Below are 14,440 nucleotides of genomic sequence, written 5' to 3'. Positions count from 1 at the left end.
TTGACTTTATTATGAAACCTCTCTGTCATCTATAGTTTTTATCTTTAGCTGCCTTAGGTCAGCATGACTATAGACCAGCAGTGCTCCACAGGAGAAAAGCCCTGGGCTAGGGGCATGATGTGCTGAGAGCTGTATACATCAGTGAAACCATTTTTTCTGATTCTCCATTTTCTCACTGGCAAAAATCAGGGGTCACAATGCCAACTAGGGCTAGTCATTTAGGGTAAATAAGATAAGCAGGTCTGGTTGGTTCCTTGAAGCCCTAATTTATTTTTGCCTAATGTTACCAGTTTAAAGAGGAGTTCCCAACTTGACCATTGCCATGGGACTGAGGTCCACAGTGTTTCCAGATCTTCTGGCTTTTCTAGATCTGTAATTATATGAATTTTTAAAAAGGAAATATCTCAATATCTAAGTATTGGCAACTAATTCAAAAACTTAAAAATTAAACTTTCCATGGCCCTAGTAAAATATGTCTCAATCCCTGGGTCACCAGTTGTAACCTCTAGACTAAATGGTATTTAAAGTCTCTTCCAGTTCTGAAATTTTATACTTTAATTATCCAAATGGTCTGAATTGAAGGCAGAACTGGTGTTTGAATATGAGGAAGATTTTCCTGGCACCCATTTCTTATATTTTGAAACAGGTGACTGAAGGAAATTGTGAAATGTCCTTCAAGTGATCTTCAAGAATAAGAGACACCTCCTTCTGTCTGGGATTAGTTAGGAGCAGTTGCGGGGAGGGGATGGATATGTTCTCTCGCAATTTTTCTCCTAGTTTAGATGTTGTCAAAACTGCATTTTGTGAGTTTTATTTCAAATATCCTTAGGTCCTCTTAGGGGAGTGAGGAGGTGGTAGTTTGGTTTCTGATTCCCAGGGCCTCCCCCTTCTCAATTCCTGGAATCATCCTGGGGGACTCTGTAAGCTGAAATTTAAAGTTTCATTTTCTTGCTTCCCTTCTAAGGTTTAGATTAAGTTTCATAACTTGGAACTGAAATCAGGGCAGTAGTTGGAGTGTGGATGAACATGTCTATGGCTACATTTGTCTGCATACTAATGAAAAGCAGAGAGAGCAATAAATAAAGGTGGAGATGAGTGATGGCAAAGATAAGAGACTTTTAATCTCACTTCGTTTTTGCTACAGTTCAGTTCTTAAGAAAATTGATCCTCATGACCTCCATCCATTTTTTCCTATGGATTAAAAACACCTAGGAAACACACAGACATCTTTTGTACACTTAGTGTGCTCAAGCCCAGAGTCAGCAGTTCAATAAGCAGATAGAATTCAGTGTAGTTACTGATTGTATCAGTAAGTCCTAGGTCTCTTATTCCACAGTAACCACAGCAAAATAAATATACTAAAACCCTTTGGAAGAGGCAGAATAGAGGCCAGAAAGAAAGAAAGAACATATACACATTCAGTTATTAATCAAACCTATTTTGACAGCACAATACATACTAAGTGAGTAGAGGAAGTTGAGTGAAGCCCAGAGAAGCAAGCTCGGTCAAGGATTCACTTTCATGTATAAATGAGTAACATGGATCATTGACTGAACCTAAGTGATTTTGATGGCTCAATGGGAAGTTAGGGATGTCTGAGTTGGGAATTCTCTCCATCACCATTGTCATCCCCAAAATTTAAGTGCTAATCTTATACCTGCTAAGGTGGGAGAGTGGCAAAGGATCTACTTAGGTACCCTATGTTGGCCACTTGTTGTCTTCCTGTAGCATCAATTCTCCCTTCAATGATACCATGGTGAGTTTCCTGTGGGGTACCACTCCTCCAGAAGTTCACCTAGTCTTGGTGGACCTGTCAGTCAACTGGCAATGCGATAAATGGTTGGATCTAAATAGCAACAACTAGATTTGCTCTGAGGAATTTGAATAAGTGAAGTGAGAAAAAAGAAGTCCAGAGTTCATCCTGACAGTGCATCCTGAAGAGGCAGTTGATTTGTTCCCTAATGCTATTCTGGGCCCTGTTCTTTTTTGAGGTCTGGTAGTTCATTTTTTCCAGAGACTCACAGAACTCTTCCATAACCTTAAGAGAAATCCTTCTTTATATTTAAGTTAGCCAATCATTTCTTTTGCTTGCAATCCTGGAAATTTAACAAGTATGTTAAACATCTTCCTTGTGTACTCCCCAGTGGAGAGCTGATGGTGAAGAAAAGACAAGAGAGTGTATTGATAAATCAGTAGAATTAGTAAAGGATTTGATGAGGTTACTGTATCCAAATTCAATACACAAAAATCAATTGTATTTCTATATATTAGCAACTAATCATTAAGAAATAAAATCAAGAAATACATACCGTTTATAATAGCATAAAATATCAAATACTTGGAAATAAACCAAGGGTTGATGGAGAGGAGGTGGGTTGGGGGGGAAGGGATAATGGAGTGATGGGCATTAAGGAGGGCCCTTGATGTAATGCACACTGGGTGTTATATGTAACCAATGAATTACTAAATTCTACCTCTGAAACTAATGAAAAATACCAAATGCTTTAAGTAAATGTAATGAGTCTATATGTATACAATCCCTAGATAGACATTTATAGAATATTATTGAAACTAAAAAAGACTAGGTAGATTTTCTTTTTAAGTTGCTAGTTTGAGAGATTTCTGAAACAGAATCTCAGAGATAACACAGTAAAATTCATCTTTTTTGCAGATAACGAAAACAAGATGAGAAGGATAAACAGCCTATTCAAGTTAGGCCAGAAAGACCTCACGCAGTCTACTTCTACCACCAGCTTGCTGCCCTGGGCTGCCAGTCTGGGCATCCCCATATCTGGGGCTTGACCACCCTCCTTGTCTCCAAGGCCAGTGCTTAATGCTGGCTTTGAGTTAGCTCTGTCACTTTTCTCAGGGCATTCTAGCCATGAGGGGTCTGTCTTCTTTCTTTCCATCTTTCTTGAATATTCTAGCACCCATGAAAAGTTCATAAGATGGACTCACTATGAGATTGTCTGCCTGAATGAAGCATGTAAATCCCGTTGATTTCCAGGATTGACAATCTGTAGTTCTTCTGATTCTTTGAAAGTAGTAGGTTGTCACTGGGGTATTCATTCATTCCACATAGTTCAAGGGACCACAACTCAAAAAGAGACATCTTTTCATCACTTTTCCAGTGTCTGGTTATAGACATTGTATAAACTCCCATTTCTTTCTTTTTTTTTTTTAAGATATTATTTATTTCAATCTCAAGTAGGTGGAGACACAGGCAGAGAGAGAGAGAGAGAGAGAGAGGAGGAAGCAGGCTCCCCACTGAGCAGAGAGCCCAATGCAGGGCTCGATCCCAGGACCCTGGGATCATGTCCTGAGCCTAAGGCAGAGGTTTAACCCACTGAGCCATCCAGGAGCCCCTAAACTCCCATTTCTTCTCTTCCATGTGAAATAATCAGACTACAGTAACCAAATTCAGACTAAGAACTGCAGTTTCCTCCCACCCCCATGCTTGAGTTTCCTTCTGCTGTTTTTTCCTCTCCTCCATGGGTTATTTTTTCCAACTTGGGAGACAAGGAGAATGTGTATCCCAGGTAAAGCGAGGAGGGAAAGGAGGAGCCATGGCACAGACACATCAAAAGAGCCCTTTGTGCTCAGGGCACATTATTCCTGGAATCCAATCAAGTGCCCAAAAACCCAACCAAGCTTTTCAGACAGCACAGAAACCAGTCATGCAGGCCTCTTAGGCTTTGCTTTTTTTTTTAAAGCTTTATAGGGTACACTGAATTATTTGGTTGGGTCTTTTCAACCGTGTGACATTTGGGTTTTCAATGGCACAAATGGAGTTGATCATTAATTATTTGGATGCTTTAATTAAAAAAAAACAACTTCACTGTGGATTTATGAGGGTCTGCTGGGGGGCAAGGACAAGGAGGCCTTTAGTGATTCCCTCATTTGAATGAGAGTGAGGGTTGGGAAGGTCTAGAAAGGAGCACTATAGAATCATCTTCCAGGAAGGTCTTAAACCCAAGTGAGGGTTTATTTAGGGAGGAGAGGCCTACAGGGAAGAAAATGGAAAGGACAGAAGGGAACAGAATTCTGGGACGTGCCAAACGCATTGGGGCAGGGTGTTTAATGAAAATCAGTGGTTTAGCAGGGAACCATTGGGGTCTTCTGAATCAATACCTGTCACATGAAAACCAAAAAGTCCACCGGATTCGGGTTGGGGAAAGGCTGGTTTCTGGACCATTTGATTAACTGAACCAGAGAATGGAATTTGTCAGTGGAATACTGAATGCCCAGAGGGTAGGGTGAGTGTCTTCTGGTTTCAGAACAGCGAGGTAGTGAGGGCATCACATTGCTCTCTTCCTTTTGGGGGCATGTTCTCCAACTTTGCCTTCTTCTCTAACATGGATGTGTGTCCTCCTTGAGTCTCACACAATCTCCATTTCCTGAAATCCTGAAAAGGCTCTCACAATCCCAAAGGATTCCAATCCTCTGTGCTTCTCCATGAAGGCACTTCCTCTCAGTGACAAATGATCTCGTGTGGGTTTGGGGAACATGGGAAAGGAAATAAACTCTTCTCCAGAGATACCAGGAACTCCCTTTTCTTCAGACTCTTGCATCCAGTAGCCTCAAGAAAAAGAGAATTAGCACATTTAAAAAATGCTGATAAAAAGTGCTTGTCCTTGGGGGCCTGGGTAGCTCAGTGGGTTAAAGCCCCTGCCTTCGGCTCAGGTCGCGATCCCAGGGTCCTGGGATCAAGCCCCACATCGGGCTCTCTGCTCAGCAGGGAGCCTGTTTCCTCCTCTCTCTCTCTGCCTGCCTCTCTGCCTGCTTGTGATATCTGTCTGTCAAATAAATAAATAAAATCTTTTTTAAAAAAAGTGCTTATCCTTGACAACACAGTGCATAGCCATACCTTACGTGGAAAAGAAACACACTGATTTGTGTGCACCTTTTGCTGATTTCCTCAATTGATTTTTTTTAAAGATTTTATTTATTTATTTGACAGAGATCACAGGTAGGCAGAGAGGCAGGCAGAGAGAGAGGAGGAAGCAAGCTCCCCGCCGAGCAGAGACCCCGATGCGGGGCTTGATCCCAGGACACTGGGATCATGACCTGAGTCGAAGACAGGGGCTTTAACCCACTGAGCCACCCAGGTGCCCCTCCTCAATTGAATTTTTAAAGCCCCTGCCTCTAGTCAAAGTAATTCAATATAAAGAAAAAAAAATCACAAAAAACTTGGATGTCCCTGATATCTTTCCTTCTAAAATCCACAAAATTATTTTAGAAATTGTTCCTATGCTGCCAGTAGACCAGACAGCATTATTTATCCCATTTTGCAAAGGAAAGAAACTGAGTCTGAAGGAACTCAAGCAACATGTCAAAAGTTATAAAATATTAGTGGGCTGGAATTTTGGCCTTTTGGAAACAGGCATTTCTCACAAAAGACGTCACAATCTTATCCATGGGATTATAGAATTAGGCTATCCAGATGGTGTTTCAGGAAGAAATCCAGAGCATTTACAAGTGGGTTATTTGTTTTTCCTTACAGCTACTTCCACGCAAAATATGTCTCCATTTTAGAGAAGAGGGAAATGAAGTTGATCCAAATTTTTTGTAGCTAGTCTGTCTGAGGTGTAGCGGTGGTGGTGTTCATTCTGTCCCAAGTTAAGGGCAGGAGGGGTCATGAAAGACTCTGAAGGTAAACTTGGCTGAAGTTGATATTTGAAAGTAAAATGAGGGAACAACTGACTGAGAAGTCTGATATGTTGGACCCACTCAACATGAAAACCAATGTGAGATTTAATACCTCCCAACCTCAGAAGATCAAGATCAAGTGTCTGGGGGCAGGAGTCCAAAGCCCAAGAGAAAGGGTTGGACACAGCTTTCACCTCTGCAGGTAGAGAGAGGAATGAGCCATTGTTCCAGGAACCTGTGGGCTCCAGGAGTGTTATCTACCTCAATCAGTCAGGGAAAACACAGAGACATCACCAGTGGGTTTCAGCAGGTAAAATTACAAAGACATTGTCTGGAGAATATGTTGTTTTACCACTATTTTCCTCAGAGAGAGAGGCAGGGGCTTCATTTGGATGTGGGGTTGTGGAGTATAGTGATTGAGAGAGGTTAAACATTCTAGGTGACACTGACCAGGCTCAAGGCACCTACCAGTTTTCATTCCAAATTATAAGGGTAAAAGCCAGCCATACTCTTGTACTTGCACCTTTATTTATTACATTATGATAAAGTTTTATCTTATTTCTAACTCAAGGCTTATAGGTTTCAACAAATTTTGGGGTTGTCTGGCTATGAAAGATAAGACCTGTTACATAAGTGGTATTTATTGGGGGTCTCAAATCCTGAACTGGAACCTCTGCATGTAATGTAGTTCTACCAGGAAACTTCTTTCCCCTGGTATTTACCTAATAGATTCATCTTCTTCATTCCTGTCTCAGCTCAGTGTCAACTCCTCAGAGATGGCTTCCTCTACCCCTAGGTCTAAATAAGGTCTTCATGCAAGGTCTCTCCAAATGCCTATATTTTCCTTCAGAGACCTTATTACCTGAAAAAGTAGTTACAAACTGATAAGTTATATAATCCTTCTTTCTGATACCAGGTAGTAAGGTCCTTGAAGGCAAGGACCACATCTGCAATGCATGCTTGTAATGCTTCCATTGTCAAGCAATATTCATTGAATGAAGGAATGAATGGTTTCATCAGGAAAGCTGAGATTTAGTCTTGATTCTGTCACTATCTGCTTGAGTGGCTGTAGCCTCTCTTGGGTCTAGTATCCTAATCTGTTAAATGATGCTGTTGGAATGGATACACTGTGGCCCCTTGTAACAACACCTCTCTATGATCCATTGTAATCCCCCTGTGGTTGGGTCCTTCTTGGGCAGCTCCCTCAGCTCTTTCATTCACCTCCCAAATAATCCCAACTCCCTAACATATTAATGACAAGGAGTCTTTTCCTGTTGATTCCACAGCTCTCTTGGAAGATACTATAGCTCACAAATCTTACTGCTGTACTCCCTAAGTTCCCATTTGACATTTCTTCCTGATTCGATTTTCAACTCTCCAGCTATTTCTCCATTCCTGGGCTTCTCTCCACTCTCTGCAGTCTCCCAAATTTCTCTCTTTCACTTAGAGCAGTTGCACACTTGCTTATACACCCTTCTCCCTCAGCTGCTTCGGGGCAAATGGTTGTTGCTCCTCAGATGTCTAGTGAATTGGCAGCATTTCAACCTCACTGTGTCTCTTTCTTTCTTTCTTTGTTTCTTTCAGATTTTATTTATTAGAGAGAGAGAGAGAGAGAGTGCAAGTATGAGTGGGGGTGGGTGGGAGAGGGAGAAGAAGACTCCCTGCTGAGCAGGGAGCAAGACCCTGGGATCATGACCTGAGCTGAAGGCAGATGCTTAACTGACTAAGCCACCCAGATGACCCATCACTGTGTGTTTCCTTCCAGCTCCACATTTAGTGATTATGTTTTGGAGGCTTAAGTAAGCCATGGTGGGAAGACTTGCCACAGAAAGTGTCAAGCATTATAAATCAGGGATTTTCTCTCTTGGAGAACTTGTTACACAGTTAATGACACACCACTGTCTGAGCCCCTCCAGCCAGGTTAACATCTAGTTTAGGAAGTTGGTTGAACCCAAAGACCCTTGGTCATTGCACTTATATATAGTTTTTTAATTCCTTATGGTCTTGGCAGAGTAGTAGGAGCTGAGAAAGTTCATATAAAATGGTAGCTGTATTGGTCAAGGTCCATCCAGGAAAACATAATCTATGCCAGATAGATTAAGAGAGGAACCTTAATATGGGAAACTGGTACAAAGTAGGGTTAATATATCTAAAAGGGCATATGAGTGAAGCAAGCCCTAGATCAACAGGATACCACCACTACCTTTAAGGCTGGAGAGATGGGGAGGGGAGGTGGTATTACTCGAGTTTGAAAGCTAAAATTATAGAGGAAGAGCTTTCCTGGTGAAAGTGGGACCCCGAAGAAGACTAAGCTGCTGTTGGGATGCTCCTAAAGCATGGAATGAGTGGAATACCTGGGTTTTTTCCTTCCCCCAGGAAAGAAATTGGCCAACCTTAATCAGAAGTCAGTTGGACATTCCGATCAAAATTCCACCGGCATTCTTCAAAGAGCTGGAGCAAATAATCCTAAAATTTGTAAGGAATCAGAAGAGACCCCGAATCACTAAGGAAATGTTGAAAAACAAAAATAAAGCTGGCAGCATCACCTTACCTGATTTCAAGCTTTATTACAAAGCTGTGATCACCAAGACAGCATGGTACTGGCATAAAAACAGACACATAGACCAGTGGAACAGAGTAGAGAGCCCAGATATGGACTCTCAACTCTATGGTCAATTAATCTTTGACAAAACAGCAAAAAATATACAGTGGAAAAAAGACAGTCTCTTCAATAAATGGTGCTGGGAAAACTGGACAGCTATATGTAGAAGAATGAAACTCGACCATTCTCTTACACCGTACACAAAGATCAACTCAAAATGGATAAAAGACCTCAATGTGAGACAGGAATCCATCAGAATCTTAGAGGAGAACATAGGCAGTAATCTCTTCGATATCAGCCACAGCAACTTCTTTCAAGATACGTCTCCAAAGGCAAAGGAAACAAAAGCGAAAATAAACTTCTGGGACTTCATCAAAATCAAAAGCTTCTGCACAGCAAAGGAAACAGTCAAAAAAACAAAGAGGCAACCCACGGAATGGGAGAAGATATTTGCAAATGACAGTACAGACAAAAGGTTGATATCCAGGATCTATAATGAACTCCTCAAACTCAACCCACACGAAACAGACAAACACATCAAAAAATGGGCAGAAGATATGAACACTTCTCCAATCAAGACATACAAATGGCTATCAGACACATGAAAAAATGCTCTCATCATTAGCCCTCAGGGAGATTCAAATTAAAACCACATTGAGATATCACCTTACACCAGTTAGAATGGCCAAAATTAACAAAACAGGAAACAACATGTGTTGGAGAGGATGTGGAGAAAGGGGAACCCTCTTCCACTGTTGGTGGGAATGCAAGTTGGTGCAGCCTCTTTGGAGAACAGTGTGGAGATTCCTCAAGAAATTAAAAATAGAGCTTCCCTATGACCCTGCAATTGCACTCCTGGGTATTTACCCCAAAGACACAGATGTCGTGAAAAGAAGGGCCATCTGTACCCCAATGTTTATAGCAGCAATGGCCACAGTCGCCAAACTATGGAAAGAACCAAGATGCCCTTCAACGGATGAATGGATAAGGAAGATGTGGTCCATATACACTATGGAGTATTATGCCTCCATCAGAAAGGATGAATACCCAACTTTTGTAGCAACATGGACGGGACTGGAAGAGATTATGCTGAGTGAAATAAGTCAAGCAGAGAGAGTCAATTATCATATGGTTTCACTTATTTGTGGAGCATAACAAATAGCATGGAGGACAAGGGGCGTTAGAGAGGAGTAGGGAATTTGGGTAAATTGGAAGGGGAGGTGAACCATGAGAGACTATGGACTCTGAATAACAGTCTGAGGGGTTTGGAGTGGCGGGGGGGTGGGAGGTAGGGGTACCAGGTGGTGGGTATTATGAAGGGCATGGCTTGCATGGAGCACTGGGTGTGGTGAAAAAATAATGAATAATGTTTTTCTGAAAATAAATAAATTGAAAAAAAAAAGAAGTCAGTTGGAATGGAGTTTGGGAAGTGTAGCAAGCAAGGGTTAGCCCCCTGTGACATATAACAGGACAGAGCAGGGCTGACAATGAATCTGACTATAAACAGGCAAACCATCATCCTAATAACTCATCATATTCTGGATAATAATATCCCTAAACAGGTATCCAGTACCTTCAAGTTTATAGCCAGTCACATGGCTTTCCTAGAGTCCCACAGTCAAGGCTCACTCTATGAATCCAAATAATCCTTGAGACTGACTCCCAAATCTATTCTACAGTAAAGACAGATCAAGTTTTAAAAACTCATTGTAAGACACTGACAATCCTAATATAGCTTCATAATCACAGGAATCAAGGACGATTACATTTATGGAAAGGTAGAAGCTTTCCTATTTTTATTAATGGGGCTGAAATAATAATGACTAGAGACATTCTTCCCCACCCCCATCTTTCTTTTATTTGTTTCTTATTTTCTAAGAATCCAGGCACTGTACCAGATACTGAGGTTATAAATGTGTTTTAGAGTTTGTCTTCAGAGAACTTATAACATGGTTGAGAATCAGATAATCACAGGCAGTGCCCAAAGGGCCTGGGGAACTCTGGATTCATGGACTAATCCTAAAGAAGTACAAACTTATGCTTCTTGGCCTGCTTTCACCTGAGCTGGCATGGGTCACTGGGGTTCTTCTTAGCAGCTTCAATGGCTCCCTGGGGCTTGGACACTGTGGGGTTAATCCCTTTCTTCCTCATGTGAGGCTCATCTTCCCCTGAGGGTATTTCTACATTTGCCTTTTAGTAAATACTCATGCTTTTGCATTGGGTCTCTGCTCATCTTCCCATATGAAGATAGTTTCAGCATCTTGTCTCTTGTATTGACAGTGACTATAACTCTAGTGTGCTAAAAGCTCAGCAAATGTCAGATTTCTTTCCCACCTGTAAGATGAGTCTGATTTTTGGGATTAGATGAGGTTGGGCCCAGTGATGTGTAGGAGAGCTGTGTCTGTGATGTGGTGTGTTCCTGCCAACATGCTCCTGGAACTGGGCCCCGTTGTCATGTCTCTCATTCCGGCTTATCAAGTTAGTCAATGCCTCCCACTCAGCTTGGATGTCCAGTCTGTGCCCTCCTGGAGGGTCAGACACAGAGAGCAAGAAATGCAGAGGGTAAATCTGAGATTGTGAAAATGAGAGAATAGGCATAGAGAGAGAGAGGAGAGAGAGGCTCTTTTCTGTTGCCACTGTAGCAGTGTCAGATACTGGAGAGAGGATGGATGTGTAAAGAGGATTCAGAGGATGTTCTCTGAGTGCTCTGAATTTCCAGTGGGAAACCCTTGTCCTGTTTCTTCAAAGAAACTCAAAGAATGGGGTGCTTGGGTGGCTCTGTCAGTCTGCTTTGAGCTCAGGTCATGATCTTGGGGTCCTGGGATGGAGCCCTTTGTCTGTTGTCTTCTGTCCCTCCCTGCTCATGCTCGCTCTCTCTCTCAAATAAATAAATAAAATCTTAAGAAAAAAGAAACAAAAACCAACATGTGTAATTTAATTTTGTGATTTGGGGTGCTTTCACTTTTGGAGGTGGGATTCCAAGACACTCAGCTACATGCAGGATATATTCTGAGAATATGGGTTTTACTAGGTTGTTGAATTATCTGATGTTCAAATCATGAGCAGCCACAAGCCCCTGTAGAAGCAAAATGCACATGGTGATGGACAGAGCCCTGGATGCAGTGCAAGAAGATGTGTTGACTGCTTCCTTCCCATGTGTGTGTGCTCAAGCAAGACACTCATCATCTGCTCATCAGTGTCCTCATCTTCACAAGGCGAGGATGACTGTCCCGACCAATTTACTCAAGTCTGTTGGGAGGATTGGCCAAGTGGAAGCCCTTTATAAATTGGAATGTATTACAACCATGAAAGGAGATTATTATTTAAATGGCATTTTCTGGTAAGGTGTGGCTGCCTTCCACAAAGTAAGGGTCAACTTACCAATGCCGCCCTAGTAGATGAAATGGTCTCTACTCTCATCTTCTATTTCTCTTTTTACTAGATTAGAAATACAGTCCTCAGGGTTTGTAGGTGACAATTGCTGAACAGTGCATCTAACTTAGAAATGTTTACAAAAATTCAACTCAACTTGGTTTAAATTGTCTGCTTTGTGGAGGAAGAAGTCATAAAGCTTTCTCCAGAAGGAAGTGTGTGCCCCAGGCCTGGTGGGTTATAGCTTTGAAGGGTTGGAGAGGCTCTAGCAGCCACAGGTCCTTTCAAAGTGCATCGGAAGTGAGTTTCTCAGGTTTTCAAGGACATATTCTGCAGTCCACTCACCTAGAGTCTGTGTGTACATGTGTCTTTGTGTGTGCCAGTGCTTTTATTAGAGGATGTGGTGGTGGCTTAGAGCAGGTAGGTTTTTGCTGCCAACAAACTGCTTGCTTTTCAGAAAGAGTAGAGTTTTCCTTGGCTCCACTGCTAGCTGCTTTATCTGTTTTCATTTTAAAGATGTGTTCCCAAAGCACCATTTCCTGAAATCTTTTGGCTGCGTCCAGGTATGAGATTCCCAGTTGCAAGCCCAGGGAAAAGGTGAGCTGCCAGGGAGAAGTTTACAATAGGGTGGGTCATCCAGAGGAGCCAGGAAGTGAAGAAGGAGCCAGAAACAAGGACCCTCCACGGGAAAAATTCTCCTTTCAGCTCTGACTGCAAAGTAATGTCTAAGATTTTAGTTTGAATAATCAGACAGTTCTTGTAATTGAGGAGGGGGTATCAAGCTTCAAGTTTAACAGAGTAAGATGAGTTGAAGTGAGTCCTTTCCCATGAAACCTTTCTGCTAAACCCCTTTGTAACATTTCCCTATGTTTAGCATCTACCCTATCTAATCTTGATCACTTCCTTATGTGCTTACTGCTTCTTGGGTAAATATTTCACCTACCCTACCAGGATTTTAGCTCTGAGCTCATGTCCCATTTATTTATAAACTCTTCAGTGTCTGACACAGTGCCTAGAACACTATTGGTGCTTAATAAATGTTGGTCATGTAAGTGACTAAATTATAAAAAACTAGAGCTATTGATGAGGTTTTGATGAAAGATTCATTTATTTAATGTACATTTATGGAGCACCTAAATACGCCAGTCCCTGTTGCAGGCAGTGGCAAGAGGCTGGGAAAAAAGTACATATGAAGATAAAGGGAATGACCAGAAAGATAACTTCCCTTTCCCCTACTTTTTATATTCTTTTTTTTTTTTTTTAAAGATTTTATTTATTTATTTGACAGAGAGAGATCACAAGTAGGCAGAGAGAGAGGAAGGGAAACAGGCCCCCAGCTGAGCAGAGAGCCCTATGTGGGACTCGATCCCAGGACCCCGAGATCATGACCTGAGCCGAAGGCAGCGGCTTAACCCACTGAGCCACCCAGGCGCCCCACTACTTTTTATATTCTTGATTGTTGAGAAGCTTTTGGTTACACTCAGGTCCTCTTCTTGTCATTCCCATATTCCTGGCACGTTGGCCTTGTCCAGGGCCTGTCTTAGGCTCTAGGGCTTACTTTGTGGGTCCTTAGTAGGTCTTTAGCTAGTTAGTAAACAGAGTATCTCTTTCAACTCTCCTATACAATCTAAACACTCAAAAATAGGATTTTTAAAAGACAATTCCCTAGCTATTAAGTTGATAAGAACAGATACTACACTTGATCTTAGCCAAAGGCCATGAGGTAATCTCAGTTCCCTAGCTATCAAAGCTTACACGCTTGCTTTGTAGCTAGTTCTGGAGACCAAATCTATGTTTCTCTCTGACCTAGATGAAATGTAGATGAAAATGGAAACTTGCCTTAAAGGGGGACAGAAGTTGCTGAAAAACCCTAGGAGAACATATGTGGAGAGGGGAAGGGCTGAGGTGGGATCATTCCATATGGAAGAGCATTGGCGAATCTCATAGTTTCATGGGAGGATCTTCTGCTGCTTCTACAATGGCTGGCGTTCTTCAGAGAATCCTGAAGAACATGGGCTTGGCAGATGGCAGTTTACACTTTGCTATACTTGCAGAAATGGGAGGAACTGGCACAGAGAAGGGAGTTATATTTTTCCCCTGTGTGGCCTCACAAGACTGAGCTGGGCTCTCTGGGCCCAAGTAACAGAGAGGGAACTTCTTCCTTAGCTCAAGGGAAATCATTTTTGTTGTCTAACAATGAAGTACACCCCAAATTAATGAGTTTCCTGCTATTGGAGGTTCTCAAGGAGAGATTAGATGAAAGTTGGTGGGATTTTGAGATGGCTTTTGCCTCAATGGACCTCTTGGAATTTGAGATGAACCATAGTTCATGCATTTCTCTCTATGACAATGGTTCTGGTCATGGGCACCAAGGTAGCTGTCCATGCTATTGTTTTCAAAATGTCAGAGCTGCTACACTATTCTTTTCTGACTTCTGTCTGCCAGGATCTGAAATTGCTAAGTGTAGCCTAGTTGACGGTAAGTTGGCTCAACCTTCCCCACCAACAGACCAGTGATGGCAGCTCCTAGAGGTTGCTTGAGAGGAAATTTGAGACAGCAGGAGAATCTGTGGTCATGTAGCCAAGTTTTCCAGGCCTGGTAACCTGCTGGATACATAACTGCCATTCCTGGTTGTCTCTGTTTTCCCCTCTTTCCCCCTGCATATTCTAAACAGAGCCTTTTGGCTCAAATCCTTCTCTTGCCATAGTTCCCATCAGTCTTTTTCTCCTTATTTACCTTGTAATGGTTCTGAACTATGGCTCCTTCCCCCTTCTATGAAATAGACTTTTCTAGGACCATGCTATTCGTGAAAACAGA

At 42.0% G+C, this 14,440-nt stretch overlaps 1 non-coding gene across 1 annotated transcript; it reads right to left on the bottom strand.

Moving 5' to 3' along the window:
* Positions 1-13,163: 13,163 nt before the first annotated feature.
* On the bottom strand, positions 13,164-13,351 carry LOC122903686. The gene has a single exon (XR_006383985.1). It is a non-coding gene; the product is annotated as a U2 spliceosomal RNA (small nuclear RNA).
* Positions 13,352-14,440: the final 1,089 nt, after the last annotated feature.

Source organism: Neovison vison, chromosome 3, assembly GCF_020171115.1.
Source record: "Neovison vison isolate M4711 chromosome 3, ASM_NN_V1, whole genome shotgun sequence".
In the NCBI taxonomy this organism is placed as follows: domain Eukaryota; kingdom Metazoa; phylum Chordata; class Mammalia; order Carnivora; family Mustelidae; genus Neogale; species Neogale vison.
This window is presented reverse-complemented; position numbering and strand designations above follow the sequence as displayed.